The sequence below is a fragment of the Rhineura floridana genome, chromosome 3 (assembly GCF_030035675.1).
Source record: "Rhineura floridana isolate rRhiFlo1 chromosome 3, rRhiFlo1.hap2, whole genome shotgun sequence".
NCBI classification, from domain to species: Eukaryota; Metazoa; Chordata; class Lepidosauria; order Squamata; family Rhineuridae; genus Rhineura; species Rhineura floridana.
In genome coordinates this window covers 18,963,536-18,981,947 of record NC_084482.1, presented here as the reverse complement: position 1 = coordinate 18,981,947, position 18,412 = coordinate 18,963,536, and the positions used below count along the sequence as shown (strand labels likewise).

At 45.0% G+C, this 18,412-nt stretch overlaps 1 protein-coding gene across 6 annotated transcripts in view; it reads right to left on the bottom strand.

Moving 5' to 3' along the window:
• RARG (retinoic acid receptor gamma) overlaps nt 1-17,283 on the bottom strand; it is a 165,526-nt gene extending 148,243 nt beyond the window's left edge. For 2 of the 6 annotated variants that reach the window (XM_061614767.1, XM_061614775.1), the window contains exons 1-2: nt 6,989-7,120; nt 6,340-6,736 (exon numbers count right to left, since the gene is read on the bottom strand). The gene's annotated coding sequence lies outside the window, so the exon portion shown is untranslated. Of the gene's footprint in view, nt 1-6,339; nt 6,737-6,983; nt 7,123-17,180 lie in introns of those variants that run through there. The other 4 variants (XM_061614768.1, XM_061614770.1, XM_061614769.1 and 1 more) reach the window with 4 other exon arrangements.
• Between the last annotated feature and the right edge of the window lie 1,129 nt (nt 17,284-18,412).

The following is an 18,412-nucleotide window of genomic DNA, read 5'->3' as shown; positions in this document are numbered from 1 at the left end:
CCCCAGTGAGCAGTTGCGCTGCTGCATTTTGCACCAGCTGCAGGCACCACACACACACACACCCCACAACCATGCACATGTTCTCCCTCCCACCAGTAGTCAGTCTTGAAAAAAGTGTTTTCACTTTCTATCAAGCCTAATGGGTGGGGGGATGGTCTTCCTGGAGAGTGCAGGAGGGAAAGCAAGAGTCATAGAGCCAACAGAAGGCTTCTTTCAAGCCTAATTTCAGTGCAGGAAATGCTCAGGAAGGCCTCTGTGGGTGCATGTGTGCCCACAAGGTGTCACCCTGGAGATCCATGAGTAAGGGAGCAAGGGGCCACACTACATATTCCGACTCACCCATCTAGTGTGCTACTTCTAGGTTCACATGTGCTGAAATGGCAGGGAGCCTGCAGTTAGAATGCTGCTACCAAGCGATAACGGATTCAGCTTGCTACCACTTTCAGTGCCATTGGAAAGGAAGAGTTCAATCAACTTTATTTTGGCCAGCAACCAAATTTTTTTGACTAGCTTTTCTTCTTTTGGCCAGCAGCAGAGACTGGTAAGAAGAAAAATAAGCCAGAAGAGCAGCAAGGAAAAGGGGGCCAAGGAAAGGACAGCAATATGCAGAGCTGTCTGCGCCAAGTAAACCCAAATTCGGCAAGCTGAATTATTCAAATAAAGTATATTTGTATGCATTGCTTATTTTGCATGGAGTCCAAAATAAGAGAAGCCCAGCAGAGAGAACAGTTAATCATGGGAGGAAAGACAGAGGATTGTAGAGAGCAATCATGCCCTATTTTTGGACCACTCTCGCTCCTCTAGTTTGAGGATGCTGCTCACACATCTCCATTCTCTATAACCCCCAAGGACTAGTAATTTCTTTATATATAAGCTTGCACATTCAGGAAGCCCAGTTCCTTGCTAACACAGCAAGTTTCCTGACTCACTGGATACACACAGTACTAGTCTGATGGTACCCAATGAGATTCAAAAATAAAGTGATGAGCCTCTGGAAGTAGACATTTATTTCCCATGGCAACAAGATGTGGGGAACCTTTGGTCCTCCAGATGCTGCTGGACTACAACTCCCATCAGCCCCAGGAAGCATTGCCAATGGCCAGGAATTATGGAAGGTGTAGGTTCAGCAACATCCGGAGGGCCAAAGTTTCCCCATACCTGCCTTAACCTATTTCTCCATTTGTTAGCCACCTCACAACTATCCCTATATATAACCTTTAATGGAGGTTTTTCAACACACCTCCAAGACAAGGTATCACACCCAGCTTTGGGAAGTAGGTCAGAGCTATCTCCATGGGGCAAATGGAGAAACAAGAGGGTGACATGACTCAGTGCAAGTCACATGGGGAGGCAGGAGACTGGACAAAATCCAGGAGTCCTTGCTCCTTACCTAGCCACTGGGAACACAATCCCTAGTCTGCATTCTGCTGACATGTGGGGAGAAACCAGGAGTCCTGCTGCTCAGAAACACTTCCAAGGAGTGTAGTTAACACTCTGATAAGAGAGGCTCGCTTCCTGCTATCAAGTCTTCTGGCCAGTCTTGGGTCAAGTCCTGGGCACCTTGTTAGTGCAGGGGACCTCATCAGGAGTTTATTAGCCAAGAGCCACAATTAAAGAAGCATATGTCCACTCCACATTCTTTTCATTATCTCATCTTCATTCACATGACAAAACTACAGCTGGTAGACACTTACAGTACTTCTAGAGGACTTGATTTCAAAATGTGTACTGAAAAACCCTGGGATTCCTTGGAAGCACACCAGAAGCTTCTCAATAAGGTCAGCAATGGCATACAAGGATCCTTGAATGACAGCTTGCCCACCCACCACTACTGGTCTTTTCTTGGAATGTACAGGGGGAGTGTTGAGCCTGTTCTATGGCACACACTCAGTTCACATGGAGCAACAAGGGCAAATAGGCCTCACAGATACTCTGTATGAACGGGAACATTCTTTAAGTCAGGGATGGGAAATCTGTGGCCCTCCAGCTGTTGTTCAACTTCAGCCCTTGCCAGCATGGCCAATCACCAGGGATGATGGGAGTTGTAGTCCAGCAACATCTGGCAAGCTGCAGGTCCCCCAGCCCTGCTCCAGAACATGCTTTCATATGTAGTCTTCAATGTTTTGAAACCTGGGACACACTTTTGAACCTAACATGGATTTGGAGACCCAGTCTTTAATTTTTTTACCATAGATTTGTATGGTGGTAGTGCTGCTGTTGTGACCTGTCTTAGTTCAGGCCAAGATCCGGTAGAGGATCCCAACCCACCAGTTGAAGATCAATGATCTAGGACAGGACTGAGGAACCTGCAGCCCATCAAATGTTGGTGGACCAGCTCTCATCATCCCTGACTTTTGGCCATGCTGGCTGGGACTAAGTCCAACAACAACTGGGGGGAGGGGGGTGTTATCCACCCCGATATAGAACACTTACCAGAATCCTCTGCACTATGCATAAATTTTACTAGAATGAATTCTGACTGTTTATTATACCTTGCTTTAAATCTTTGTAGCTTATTTCTACGTCAGCTGCCACAATTACTACTGCTGTTTAGCACTTCAGTGCCTACAGTGTGCTACATGCTGCACAGAACACAAAAAAGGAATACTGTCTTCATTCAGAGTTAATAATAAAACTGTGGATGCCACCTAACAGCAGGTTGAACAAAATTGCTGTTTCCACTCACAGTAAATGATTCAGATGACCAAGAAGGGAGTCACTGTGTACATAGAAAAAGCAGCCATCTGAGAAAATAAATCGTAGCTATCAACACTTAGAGCATGGGAGGAAGACTTGTGGCCCTCCATATGTTGCTAGACTACAGTTCCCATAATCTGCTATCACTATCAATGCTAGCTGGACCTGGTGGGAGTCGGAGTCCAACAACATTTGGAGGGCCACAGGTTCCCCACTCCTGAATAAGAGGGACAGAACAAAATTGAAGGTGAGGTGGGGAGAGAAGAAGGCTTGAAAAACGAGTGTAAAAAACAGACAAAGATGAGCAGGATAAAGAGGACTAGAAACAACTTTTAAAATAAAAGCCAGAACTCCAATGAGTCCCACACAAAAGTGTGCTGGGGTAATATACAGCCCCCTGCTTTCATATCTCCCAAGTAGTCCCTTTAAAGAAAAACCAGGACTACCTATAGCCAAGATGAAGCGACTAGGAATGAGCCCGATCAAGCAAGAATGCCAGCATGGTGATATAGATAGAAAACCTGGGTTCCACAATCCACTCAGCCATGAAGCTCACTTGATGACATTCAGTATCCTGTTGTGGGGGTCAAATGGCCAGGAATACATCAGGTATGCTGCCCTGAGCTAGGAGCAGGTGAGGTCATAAAGGGAGGGGAAATGACTCTGATGTGTGAAGTGTTTCAGTGTTAGGCCACAAAGTAATAGGCACATCAAGAACAGAACAACCTGGAGTCAGATCAGCCTTGCAAATAAAGTCTACAAAAGTTACTAGCCCACCCAGCCACAAATAACAATTTAGTCCTTTGTGGCCCAAAGTAAATCAAAACTAAACAAAACAAACCCAACCTTACCCTCTATGGTTTGCCTACATGTGGTTTTTACTCACCACAGGCAACCAATCAAGATGCAATTTACAAACCTGAATTTAATTGCACCTCTTTAATGGTTTATTTTTGGACAAATGTTCTTGCCAATGACTAACGTCAAGGAAGCGTTCCATGGTGGAACCAAAAGTAATAGCAGCTGAGATTCCAGAAGAGCCCATCATATCTAAGATGTCTCATTGTTGGGCCTTGGCTGCTGTCTGAGGAAGTGAGCTTGAGTCCAGTTCTTCAGAGACAGGAAAACACCTCTAGCCTATCTCTAGGCCAAGGTAAAGATACTATGCTCCCCTTTTTTGCTTCAAGATAATAGGTAGGGAGAAGCTAGTTTCATTTTATGACAAAAGAGACATACCAGATGGGCAGGGAAAGAAAAATCAGTTTTTCCCCTCCACACAAGATTTGTGTGTGCTGCAATTCTCAGTCAGTGCAATTTGAAGAATCTAGATCAGAGCTGGGGAACCTTTGGCCCCCCAGATATTGTTGGACTCTCCAGTTCCTATCAGCCCCAGCCAGCATGGCCAATAGTCAGGGATGATGAGAACTATAGTCTAGCAACATGTAGAGGACCAAAGGTTCCCCAGCCCTGATCTAGATCTTGATTCCTTTCACTGTTCTTCTTGACCAATAATTTACCTGTATAACTGTCAGCCTTACTTCCCCCATGTTAACAATGGGGAGAGTAGTCCCATCCTACCTCAGACAACAGAAGATGCTCAGATGTATTGTAGAGGAAGAGAGTGAGTGAGACAGACACACACAAAGGGAAGTGAACTTGAGTCATGGAGCAATCCCCAAATTTTCCTTTAGGGGGTGCTCACTTAAAAGATCCAAAATGTACCTGGGTTCCATTCTCCCCACTACAAGCTTCACATAAATATGTTGGTATGTAATTCTACAAGAACAGCCTGACAGAGAGACAGTGGGAAAGATGTTAGGTCTGTAGTCAGTCCCAGTACAGACATCTTGACCTCCCTATTTTTAGAATCCTCAATACCACCATGTACTTGACTGAGGTCCATACATCTGGGCCTTAAGAATGGAATCCAATGCAATGCTGGCACCTAGAAAAGATCACCAAGGTAACAAGACTCCTTGCCTACTCAACAGAACAAAAGCAGGCACATAGACATGCTTTCCACCACAATCATCAGCCAAGCCCAAGCCCACAGGGAACACAAGGTGTGTTGTTTGAACAATATACAACAAAGAGTTGTACACAGAACAAAAGTGAGGGACAGACGGGTGTAGGAAGATGGATGGATGGGCCTAGTATGTAGACAGAGGTCTCAGTATGGGGAGAAAATGGAATATGTATTTTGGAAGTCAAAAGATAAACAAACAGACAGAAATGTGCTATAGCAGCGATAGGATGGATTTAGGGATGCAGAAAGAAGGCTCCTTTGCTCTCTCTTCCCCTGTTCCTGACACAATCAAGGAATCAGTCAGCGAACAACTGCGGGATCAGAATCATCTTTTTCCCACGGGATGTCTTTTGGCAATGGGTGTCAAAATGGCAGCACTGTTTAATTAGGAAAGCCCCAAACAGAATACCAAACTGCGCACTGTCAAGTCATTTGGAATTTGTTTGTGCAGAAGGAGGGCATTATTCAAAGCACCCCAGAACTTCACAAGGAGTCTCAAAAAAGTAAACCTTTGATCAGCAGCACCATGTTCCTCTAATGGCCCAGACGTCTGGAGAACAGAGACCCAGAATTCTGTTGCCCCACCCACTACAAAGCTTTTTTTTCCAGCCAAAAGCCTGGAACCTTCCTTTAAAATCCTGCATATGCTGCTGGAAGCTCTCCCTTAGGGATGTGATGGGCAGCCACATTGTTCCCCCTCCCCATTTAATCTAACACAGTTAGATGCCCGGCCTCCCCCCCGCCCCGGCTCAAAATGCTTTTAAACTTCTCCCTTCAGACAATGTGAGTTCAGCAACAGAGAGAGCGCGAGATGCTCAAAGAGGAGGACAGGTTAAAAGAGCAACATTGCCTTCCCTTCTGCATGCCCCCCTCAAACCAGTCCAGTATCTGCCACCCTGCATCCTCTTGCTATTGTCAATTAGGGAAGCAACAGCTGTGTGCCAATCTGACTGAGAAGAGTCAGAAATCCAGCACCTTCTCATGACCAGAGGTCCCAAAGGAACCAACACTCACTTAACAGAAAAATCCAGCATTAGGTGAAGACATCACTCAAAGCCCTGAACAGGATCAGAGTGGCTAGGAAGTAGGGGTCGGGAGACCACTGAGGGCCAGCAAGGTCCTATAAGTTGGCACAGCCAGGGCTAATCCAGATGAAGAGTCCCCCCCAGCCCCCCTACACACAAACACAGACATGCGCCACAGTTGTTCTTACACGCTCTCTGCCTCCCTCACACATCCACTTTCCTAGCCACTGTCCCTTGCCAGTCCACTCACTCACACAGGTCACACAAATCCATCACACAGCCACTTGGGCATTCACAATCGCTGCCTCACACGTGTGGCCAATCCATCTCAAATGTCTGTCCACTTAAGATACACACGGTTTCTCTCTCCTCTGCACACACACACACTGAAGCAGCCCAGTCCCAACAGTGCCACCTAAAAGTTTTGTTTTAAAAAACAAAAACCTCAAAGGCCTTGGAAAGTCAAAAGGAGTAAAGAGTCAACAGATGTCCTCCCACAAAGCCGGCACAGTGGCACGGAAAGTAAATCCAGATGCCACTACAAATCTGACCTCACACCTCATGTCCAGGCCCAGCATGTTGTCCACTCACCTGGTTGCCTGAGGAGGCTCGTTGTGGGGGACAGACACCTGGAGTCAGGGGAACTTTCCACGTCCAGTCTCTCCCTGCTGTTCCTAAGCGAGTGTGAGCCTCCCTCTCGCTGAGAATCACTCTCTCTCTCTCTTTTTTTTAACGTTCACTAAGAAATCATTATACTCGGCTATTCATAACCCCAGCAGATCATGTGACACAGCCCTGAAAATATACAGCACATTTTTTCAAAAACCACAGAATGACTTCAGGCGAAGACACGGAAAATATTTTCTCTCTCCTCCTCCTCTTGCTTCTGCTGTTGCCGCTCCTCCCTGCGTCCAGGCATCTGTCAGATTGTCAAAAGGACTTGACATCAGGACCGTTCCAGTGTCACAGAGCTGAGTGGCTTCATTAACTAAGTCAGGGAGAAAGGGAGAAGGGATGCATCATGAGCTTGGCCCTCACCTACAAAGACACACACAGAGACATGATTTGTTTTCCTTAAAAAAACACAACCAGGAAGGAGAGACCAATCCACCAACTCTATATTAACTCTCCTCCTGCCATAACGTTAAACAAGGTTCTGTCCTTCAGAGGAAGTGTGGGGCCACTTCAGACCCTCCCCTTCACCACACGGACGGTGGTCTTTTAAACAAAATTACCTTACCAGGAGCTTTTGTATGCCAATTTTCAAACTGTGTTGCACAGGGAAACCTGCCGTCCCTCAGACATTTACCAGAAGTTCCTCTGAGAAGATCAGTAGTGGTGAACAAGGTTTCCTTGAAGGCTGCTTGCTACCTGCTAGTAATCTCCCCCTACCTATGTGTAGCTGCTGGGGAGTCTTAAGGGCCTGGGCGTGGTCCAGCAGCTTTTGTACCACGTTAAAGGAACAGAGGAAGCTGCCTTACACAGAGTCAGGCCGTTGTGGCTTTCCAGGGTTTCAGACAGGGAGTCACTCCCATCCCTACCTGGAGATGCAAGAGATTGAACCTAGGACTTTTTGCATAGAAAGCAGATGCTGTACTACTGAGCTATAGCCCCCCCCCTTTTAAAAGGGATTTTCTGAGATTTCTGCCCCTTTCCCTCCCTTTTTAATATTTTTTTACTTTGTTTACAGCAAAATACCAGTGTTAGTGAGACCTCAGCCATCTACCATCTTAATTTGCCATGGGGCATCTATATGTATAGAGTAGCATATGCATATGTTGTGCAAATTTGTGTCATGGCCCAGTGCTCAGAGTCCTCTAAGTACCTAGCAATGCTTTATGACGCAAGAGTGTTTTACACTGCACTCTCAGTTCACATGGGCTGATGGTAAGGCCCAAGAGATCTGGTCAGGGACCAGGGTGAAATGGATGTACACTGTAGAATGTATCCCAGAACCCTCTACAATCCCCAGCAACTGCTCAGGGGCTTACTTGGTATGAGCCAAGGTTCCTCAACTGATCTAGCTCAATGGCAGTGGCTCTCCAGGGTTTCAGACAAGGACCTTTCCTAGCCTTTCATGAAGGTGCCAGAGATTGAACCTGGGACCTTCTACATGCAGAGGATGCGCTCTACTACTGAGCTGAAGCGCTTCCCTCAAGATAGAAAGCTTGGAAAGGACTGTGCCACATCAACCATCCTTTGATGCAACAAGCTAAAGGTGAAGCAATCCAAGGTTATGTCCAATGGGATGGCTATTAATCAGGCCATCCAGCATGGGCGTGACAGGCACTTGCACAGTGCAATTTGCCAGTAATCACCAACGCAACAAAGCTACCATTCTTTACCACCTTCACCTCTGTGCTAAACTCACACCAGCTATCAGGGCAAGGGAAACATGGACTGTGTCATTTGAAGGCTGCAGGGGTGAGACTGTGCTGGGAGCATCAAGGGGCAATCTTTTCCACCTGCCGTGTCCCCTCACCCCTTCTCTTAGTGACATTTTTCTGGGGACTGCCCTTTATCAGGAAAACGAGTGCTTTTGGTTTTTAGCTGTTGTTGCTTTTTAGAAATGCTAGCATTTTGTTGGCTTGACTTTTTGTAAATTGTATTGTTTTTATATGCTCTTGTAGGTCACTGATTCGCAGGGTCGCCATAAGTCGTAATCGACTTGAAGGCACATAACAACAAACTGTTTTTATTTGTATTTTCTATTTGTGTTTTTCTATTTGTGTGGAAGCCGCCTTGGGGGCCTTTTTGGCCAAAAGGCAGCCTAGAAATAAACAATGATAATTTTAAAAAGGTTAAGGTCCTCATGCAAAGTTCTGATCATGCCAGATAAGAGTTTAAGTAGCCACCTATTGGTAATAAAAATCAGTCTCCCTGATTTGGAAGAGAGACTGCAAGCTTCTTATCTTTGTAAACTACATAGCCTCCAGTCATGACGGGATCACATGAGAAGAGACTACACTCTCAAGCAAAGATACCCTGTATTCCTTACCACCTCCACCAGCTCATCAGCACTGTTGATTCTTTTAGCCTCACATGCAAATAAGAGAATAAGAAATCAACTTGGCAGAAGAAAAAATAAGCATGTCGCTGCTACTTGCTTATAAGACTTTAAAAAACAAATCTGCAGAGTGTTTTGCAATTGCATCTACCCCCCACCACCACCACACCACACACAAAACACAACACTGTGAGCTGGGGTGAGCAGGGGATTCCGGACTTGAACCTTCACATTCAAACATTTGTTACTCAGCCTCAGGATCGGTGTAGCGCAGGGGTGAGCTGGGGAATGTCTTTCAGCCCAGGGTCCACATTCCCTTCTGGATAACCTTACAGGGGGTACATGCCAATGGTATGAAGGAGCCAGAGGCATATGTGGGCAAAGTGATGAATATGAATTTTACCGTTGTGCAGTAGGCTAGTATCTACACACACTCACAGGCAAGCAATAGGCATTACCAAAGTTCAAGAACACTTTCCATCCGGGCAAAAATACTCAAGGAGTGTGCAACTGGAGAGGGGGTGTGGCCTGGAGAGAGTCTGCAGGGCCAGCCAGGGAGGCCTGGTGGGCCGCATGTGGCCCCCAACCCTGAGGTTCCCCACCTCTGGTGTAGGGGGACATGGGAAGAGTAGAGAGCAGAGCCCTCTTCAGTTGTTGGCTGGACTGCAGAACTGAGGCAACCTTCAACCTGATCCAATCGGCTTGAGCAATCCTGGCTGAACTGGTCATCTCCCCCCCACCCCCAAATAAAGGCTGCAGGCTTATCAGCTTGAGAGATTGCCTGTTCCAACAAGAAGGCTCTCCTGTCCTGCTTCTTCTGACACAGATCTGTTCTCTACACACTGCTATTAGATTTCGTGAGCTCTCCCAATTTACTTCCCAAAGGTTCCAATCTAGCTCTTTGATTTTAGCTTTGCTACTGGTTCTCCCCTTTTAATCTCAATCCTGATCTTCACAATTGCTTGACTTGGACCCTTTGTAAATCTGCTAGGCTTGCTATGGTACCAGTATGGACACAACATCCTTCCTGGCCTTCACCCTGTCAAGGTTGCTCATTCCAGGTTCTGCTAGTCTCATTTTACAAATGGAAGAATATCTGGAAGATTGTGACTAAGGGTTATTTCAGTGGCTCACCTCCACATCCAATTGTCTTCCCCTATAGAACTACTAACATTCAAAACTCTGACTCTGCACAATTCTCACTTATTTGGGCCTGTGTAGATAACTTAGATTACCATTATGAAGTCCTTTGGGAAGAGGGGTGTAATGTTTACAATGACAAAGGCAGAGTTGTGTCTTCACCATGTTGGGTCGAGCATCATCTTGGCATTCTCAGTTTGTCACATTCTCAGCTGCTGGCATATTGTACAGGTGCCAGGTACAAATTCTGGCAATACATGCAACAGTTGGGCAGGTCCAACTGGTATGTCTGGTTGCTACAGGAGCCTCCAACAGCTTGTGTGTTCTGTAGCCTTTGGAGCTCCTATTAGTCCAATTAGGAGTGACATGGTACTAAATTTAGAAACTTCAGTCATGTGACAGATGCACAGGTGGGGAACTATCTGGCAAAACTAAAAGCTCAATTAAAGTATTGATCCTCTTTTCTTTTGCCAAGCTGATCCCATTCACATGGGACTCATACGGCCAAACAAACCATGACTCATAGATAAGGATGAAGGGCCTCTACCAGCCAAAAGGCAAACCAGATTGTTGTGACCCATTCAAATATAGGTGGTCTATTAAAACTAAGCAACCATTCAGTGACTGTCCCACCCAACTTCAAAACGAACTAACATCCCAAGAGAGAAACATTTCATGGTTTCTTCAGGAGGACAATAATTCTGATTGTTTGGACGTTTCCCAAGCCACTTGGTAAATCATTGCATAGAGTTGCCATGTGGGAGCAGCTGCTAACTTATCAAAATAGTTCCCACCTGTCCCAACTCAGGGATGGGAAACCGGTGGCCCTCCAGATGTTGTTGGACTCCAAGTCCCATCAGTCACACCCAGCATGGCCAATGGTCTGGGATGATGAGAGTTGGAGTCCAACAACATCTGGAGGACCACAGATTCCCTATCCTTGTCCTAACTACATCAAGCATGCCAATGCCATTGCAGAATCAGGAAGCCTGCAATCTAAAGTTCACTTTCTATAAAACAAGTCCTATAGCACTCAGTGGAACTCCTGAGTTAAGCTGAGGAAGGGCCGTTACTCAGCGACAGAGAAGGCATGTTGTCCATGGAGAAGGTTTCAGGTTCAATTCCCACATCACTTATGAAGGAGATTTCAATAGGGTTGGAAAGGCCTCTGTTTGAATCCTTGGAATGCTACTTCAAGCCACAACATACAATGCTTATCACAGATTCTGCAGCTTCTTCCAGCCCCTCACACACCACTCCTCTTGGCCTCTCTCCTTACATTCTTCCCCACACCACACTAGCCTCCCAGCAGAGGGACCAAGCACACAATTTCTTTGCAACCCTAGAATCATAGAATAGTAGAGTTGGAAGGGGCCTATAAGGCTATTGAGTCCAGCCCCTGATCAATACAGGAATCCAAATTAAAGCATACCCAATATGTGGTTGTCCAGCTGCCTTTTGAATGCCTCCAGTGTTGGAGAGCCCACCACCTCCCTAGGTAATTAGTTCCATTGTTGTACCACTCTAACAGTTAGGATGTTTTTCCTGATGTCCAGTTGAAATCTGGATTCCTGTAACTTGAGCCCATTACTCCGTGACCTGCACTCTGGGACGATCGAGAAGAGATTGTGGCCTTCCTCTGTGTGACAGCCTTTCATATACTTGCAGAGTGCTATTGTATCTCTCCTCAGCCTTCTCTTCTCAAGGCTAAACATGCCCATTTTTTTCAGTCTCTCCTCATAGGGCTTTGTTTCCAGTCCCCTCATCATCCTTGTTGCTAGTTTAGATGGATCAATGGTGTGACTCAGTATAAAGCAGCTTAATGTGTGACTTGTCTCCACTGAATTTTGGTGGTGAACTGGCCTTGTGAATGCTCTGATATATACCAAGACCACCATGAACCACATCCTGGAAAACTTAAGAAACAGTGAAGCCCCAAGGATATGAATCAGGAGTCATCAGGGGTCAACAAGGGTCCCCAAATGTTGATCTTAGCAGAGGTTGTGATAGGAAGGTACACCTCAGTGACTCACTATGCTCTGTGGCACATCACCCTCTACTGTTATGGGCTATTTCTAATGTCACTAAACTAAAGTTTCAGTGAAGCATTCCCACAACCTTTTCAGCATAGGGTGATGAGCAATATAGACCCATTTAAGCCACATCTTTATACGCTAGTCTGATCATGTCAACTGGCACACAGAGGGAAGAGCTCCTAGTATTGAACCACCCAGCCATGTCTTGAGCCCCAAATGGTCCCCAGCATCTCACAGGGATAAAAACGGCCCAGAAGAGAGAACCTCCTGGAATCAAGAAGTTCTGACTGGCTGCTGCTGAACATCTCCAGGATGGGAGTCCAGCATGCCCACCCTGCTTTCTTGTCCCCATATGACTCCAACACAGCAGGATTAAAGAGACCCAACCATGACCATAACAGGCACATGAAATGCATTAGTCCCAGGCCATGACAGAACTGTGAAGTTCAGGCCAATTTACTGTGAAAACAAAAATATGCTCTAGTTTTAATAGGCAATAGAGCTTGTCTTCTCTCTGTGGGATGCTCAAGTAATCAGAGGTTGTGAAACTCCAGGTCTCTTCTTAAGCCCAGAGACAGCACTGTAAGGAGAGCTTCCCAGTTCCCCATCTCTGTGGGAAGCCTTCCCTCTCATCCAAAGAATTCTCAGTCTGGCTATCTCTCAACAACCTATAGCTCACATCCCAGGAAATGCTACACTAAGCTTTAGAATGCTTATTACCTGCATTGCGATGGGTTAAAGGAGGGTGGGATTGTGTCTTGCAATTCCTTCTGCCTTGTAAAGCCAGCCTGAAGCACAGCATAGCATCTCTACCCAAGCACAAGATATGCAAGTACGCCAAGCAGGTTCAACATGAATGTCTTGCCATTCAAAGACATTGTTTTGGGGATGAGGGGAAATAAATGCAAAAGTGTTTGATCTTTTCCAGTAAAGGCACATGCATTTCATAGAATAGTGGACTGGAAGGGGCCTATAAGGCAATCGAGTCCAATCCTTTGCTTAACGTAGGAATATATTTCCATGTGTAGCTGTTGAGTGAGTTGTACTGTGTCAATGCATATGTGCAAGACTATGTATGCACAACCATTGCAGGCACACAGTTTGTTGCAAGCAGGTTGTACTAGATGTGCTTCTGTGCAACCCTATGGGTTAATGGGTACACCCTGCATCTTGTTGGATCTGCTTGCCATGTGCACATAAATGGCACTAGGTGTATGTGGTGACCACAGACTTGTTGTATGTCAGCAGTTAGATTATTATGTCAGCAATTCAACTGGCCACCAGCCCAATCTGGAGCAGAGGACAATGGTGAGAGACCATCTCCCTTCCCCTTTTTTGATCAGGAGTTCAGGGCAGCTTGCAGGGCCACAGGCACCCTGATGAGCATGAAGCATCACATCTAAAAAAAAGAAAAGAACTTACCACCATGAGGTAGATTGGTTCAGCTACCTTTTAAAAACACAACAGCAAGTTTCTAGAACTCATTAATCCAAAGGAAAATGCTGTAAATGTGCCAGCAGTTCCAGTCAAGTATGTGTCATATCAATTTTATCCCACCCTTTCAACAAGTTGCTTATAGAAGCATCAACATTTTATCCCACAACTCCCTTCTCTGGGGCAGGATAGGATGACTGATAAAGACTTGCTTAAGGCCACCCAGAAAGCTTCACAGCTGAGCAAGGATATGATTCTAGTTTCCCATATCCATGCGCAACACTTGCACACTGAAATGGGATTTCATTGCAAAGTTGTCTATAACTGTGTAATATATTGCACCTGTAGAAAATAGTTTGCATAGGATTGGAGGGTTAGAATTAGTGACTGAAAGAGCCATCACAGAATCCATCTCCCTGCCACATATTAAGATTTTTTAGCATAGAGTTTTACAGATGTAAGAAGGCAGCGAGTTCTGTTCCATCCTGTCTTCATCACACTGTTTCTGTTCCACTGCAGATTGACTTCTGCCAAATGCTATGTTATTCATCTCGCCATCTGTTATTTTAACAAAGTTGACATAATTATTTATGTCAAAACATATGTAAGTCATTAAATATATATCAGTTGCAGACTTTAAAAAAGAACATTTTGAGTGGATACCAGTCATATTCACAACTGATGTCAGCTTTATTCTCTAGATTGATTTCTGTTCCGGACCTGGAACAAAAACTCAATCAACAGCAATTTCCGCTTCCATTTTCAATGGAATTCTCCAACATCCCTACAGCTTTTAGATACCCTAAGTATAAAGCACCTCTCTTCTCCCCAACACCAGGAAGGGAGGGTAGGAGAGATGGGGCATCATCTCTTCCGGAAAAAGGGGGGGTGCAGAAAGAATTCAACCCATATTTCATAGAATCACAGGACTACAAGGGACCAGAAGCTGATCAAGTCTAATTACACCCACACACAGTGGGAGGATTATCTATATGGCAGCCACCCACAGGATTAGACAATAGAATTCAAACTAGTGTGCCAGAGGCAAAGGGCAGGAGTGAACAAGGTATTATTTGTCTGCCAACAAGTATATGCAAAGTTCTTATGCCCACTGACTAGTACTGAGGACAAGCTGGGGTGGATTGGTAGGATCTGGGGCCCTCTCTGCCCCCATATAATAACTATTGTGGGTCCTCCCTGCCCTTCTCCCTCTATTCTATCCCATTCCCTGAGGCTTCATTTCAAGTGGGAGCAAGGATTAAGGCCCACTTAAGGCCACACATTGCAAAGAACCTACCTGCATCTCCCTTGTAATACTTAAATACGTGTGACATTATGTCAACATTTCCCTTCTCACCCCCCACCCCATTCCACTTTGCTGGCTGTCATGGGGGGGGGGAAGGCAGGGAAACAGCAAGTTAAATGACATCATGTCATGTGCCTTTGAGAATTACCAGAGAGATGGGGGGATGTAGAAGAGACATGTGTTCACTGTAACAGGTAGACTGCAGGATGGAGGAGAGGCAGACAAAAGAAATAGAGAGAAGAACAGGTGGGAGCAGCCATAGGTATCTTGCCCCCTACTTGATCAGTGAATAAAGTGCTCATCCTTTGGGTTACACAGCTGACCAGGCAACTCTTAAGTTATGTGTAACTGTATTTGCTCCCATCCATCCCCTATTGCTCTTGTGTTCCCCTTCTCCCTTTTGCCGCTGCTGCTTCTCCTCCTTCTGCCAAAATTTCAACTGAAAGCTCCTCAGGGCAGGGGCCTCTCATTTTTTGTTCATGTTGTCCTCCACAAAGTACCATAATAGATGGACAGCGCTAAAGAGTACAAGGAGAATGGATTCTGACAAACTGCAGAACATTTGAACTGTATTTCCTTGCAGGGAAAAAATACACATGAGTTTGTGAAACACTAAAAAAGAAAGTGGCCCCATCCACACTATACATTTAAAGCAGTATCATACTACTTCAAACAGCCCTGACTTCCCCCAAAGAATGCTGGGAACTGTAGTTTGTGAAGTGTGCCGAAAATGGTTAGGACACCCGTATTCCCCTCATAGAGCTACAATTCCAAGAGTGGTTTAACAATCAATCCTCAGGGAACTCTGAAATTGTAACTCTGTGAGGGGAACAGCACTCTTCACAAACTTCAGTTCCCAGCACTCTTTGGGGGAAGCCATGACTGTTTAAAGTGACATGATACTGCTTTAAATGTATAGTGTAGATAGGACCAAAGTTCTCATGACTGGACTGCAATTGCGAGTTTTTGAGAGTGGGAAGAGGGATTGGCCTTCTGATTTATTATGATGAACCAACAGAGAACACACAATTATTTCAGTTGTTATTACCAACATCTCATTTTACTACTCTCAGTCTAGAAACAGAATCAGCTTTCTGGCCCAGTGGCACCAGACAGGGAGCCCACCTCAAGTCTCTCTAGGGAATGGCCCATAAGACTTTGTCCAGATCCAGTATATGATCAATCTGCAGGCTTTTAACATGCAACAAACAAACAAAATACCCTGCTTAAAACCAGCTAAATTGGCAACTCCAGAGAAAGCTGCCTTCAGTCTGCACAATCCTCTCTTGGGAGAAGAGAGAGAGAGAGAGAGAGAGACAGAGAGAGAGAGAGAGAGAGAGGCTTGTGCCTTTTTGCTGGCTCTTTTATTCCAGAATCTCAAAGATGTGGATAAACCACAGAGAAGGCAAGGAGAGGAGGCACTGCTAACTCAGCCCTGGGTCCTGCCGTTGCAGAACTAGGCACCGTTCTTTAGCAAAAGGGATACGTTGGTGCAGGACACTGAGGCGGGAGGCAGGAGGTTGGACCAGCTGATGTTTTTACAGTGGAAGAGTGTCAGCAAAATCTTCAGGCACTGCACCCCTGATTTCCCCCCTCCTCCTCTCCTCTCCTCCCCCTCCCTCTGCAGCCAGCCAAGGGAAGTGTGGGGCCGGGTTGGGCTCAGCTGGCGTCACCGATGCCTAATCCATTCAAGATGGGGAGGCACGGCACATAAGCAGTACATGCAGTCATTCAGAGAGAGTCACACCCAATCACACACACACACACACACACACACACACACACGAGCACATGCGTGGTACACAACTACACACAGGAAGCCCAGACAGTCTCAAACAAATCCTGCAAAATAAGCCTCCCCTAACACACACAAATAGCTCCCTCTACATTTTTTTCAGAGCCTTATGGAAGCTTCCTCATACAAAACAGCTACTTTGAGAGTCAGTGTGGTGTAGTGGTTAGAGTGCCAGACTAGGGTCTAGGAGACCAAGGTTCAAATCCCCATTCAGGCATGAAGCTCACTGGATGACCTTGAGCCAGTCATTGTCTCCTAGCCTAACCTACCTTACAGGGTGTTTTGAACATACACTGAGAACTAGGTACACTACCACAAGCTCCTTGGAGGAAAGACGGGATATAAATGTTATAAGTAAGTGCCTATATATGACTTCAGTCCCTAGGGTTTCCTGGCCTAGCTTTTGTGCCTTTCACAACAGCCCAGCACAGAAGTTTTCTTTCCAGACACAAAGCTAAGAAGAGAGGTGTTTTACTTGCTGACTCTCTACATATGCCGGCTGCTGTTGATAGCACAGGACCCAATGAAAAAGTGGGCAATCCTATCAATCTCAGAAATCCTCCTCATAAAAGAGACTGACTTATCAAATCCCGATCCAAGGTCAACTTTTGGTCTACTAAACCACACTTGCTCCCATGGTCGTGAAATCTGCCACTGCCACCAGATCCCAAACAGACTGTACAAAACAATGTGCTAAAACTGGGAAATACTGACCACACTATCAGAAGCTTCTCTTTTTGTGGACGATCGTGGCAGTATGGAAAAGCTACATGGATGGTGAGGCACAGCACATGAGTGAACAACTTCACATTATAGTTTCAAAGACCTCCATGGTCTTGCCCACATCCTTATTTCTCCGTTCTTAAGGATGGGGGAGAAATTTGATTTAGTTCACATTTAAAGGCAAACCTACCTAATTTGCACTTTCCAAGACATGTAAAGCGAAACACAGCCATCCTTTGAAATTTGCACTTCTCTGACATTTGCAATACAGTTCTCAAGCCACGTAATGTGTATAAAAATAATTAGTGAAATTAACACCAAAATGCATTACAATAGGGAATATTGCCTTGCAGAAATTTGTACATTAGGGAAATATGCATATAAAAATGTGTATAAAAGGAGAACTTTGCACTAAAATTGTGATTAATTCAATTATTTGTTATGATAAACTATTAGATTATACTGATGAATCAAACTGTAAGTAAAGTCGATAAAATTTGATTTGTGTTTATATTATGTTAAATTTTTCCTTTTTTGTGTGTATATACATATGTGATTAATAATTTTTAAAAATCTTAAATTGGATGTCAGCAAGATTGTTGTATATTTAAGTTTTTCTGCAGTTTATATTGTTTAAATAAAAAATTAATATTAAAATTGTTATGAGGTTCAGTTGGCCTCTTCGAGGTGCCAAGCCTTTAGTGTGTCAGGCTCTGCCCTGTAGAACTCCTACCAAAAGAGATTTGGCAGAAACTATTCCTCCTTTCTCTCAAGTGTCTCTTCAAAACTGAACTTTTTAAACAGGCCTTTCAACATGATTTTTACTCCCAACCAATGCATTATTTATCTATACTCTTATTGTTTTTAATGATGTTTCATTGTTGTTGTTATATGCCTTCAAGTTGACTACAACTTATGGTGACCCTATGAATTGGTGACTTCCAAGAGCATCTGTCACGAACCACCCTGTTCAGATCTTGTAAGTTCAGGTCTGTGGCTTCCTTGATGGAATCAACCCATCTCTTGTTTGGCCTTCCTCTTTTTCTACTCCCTGCTGTTTTTCTGTATTGTCTTTTCTAGTGAATCATGTCTTCTCATGATACGTCCAAAGTGTGATAACCTCAGTTTCATCATTTTAGCTTCTAGTGACAGTTCTGGTTTAATTTGTTCTAACACCCAATTATTTGTCTTTTTCGCAGTCCATGGTATGTGCAAAGCTCTCC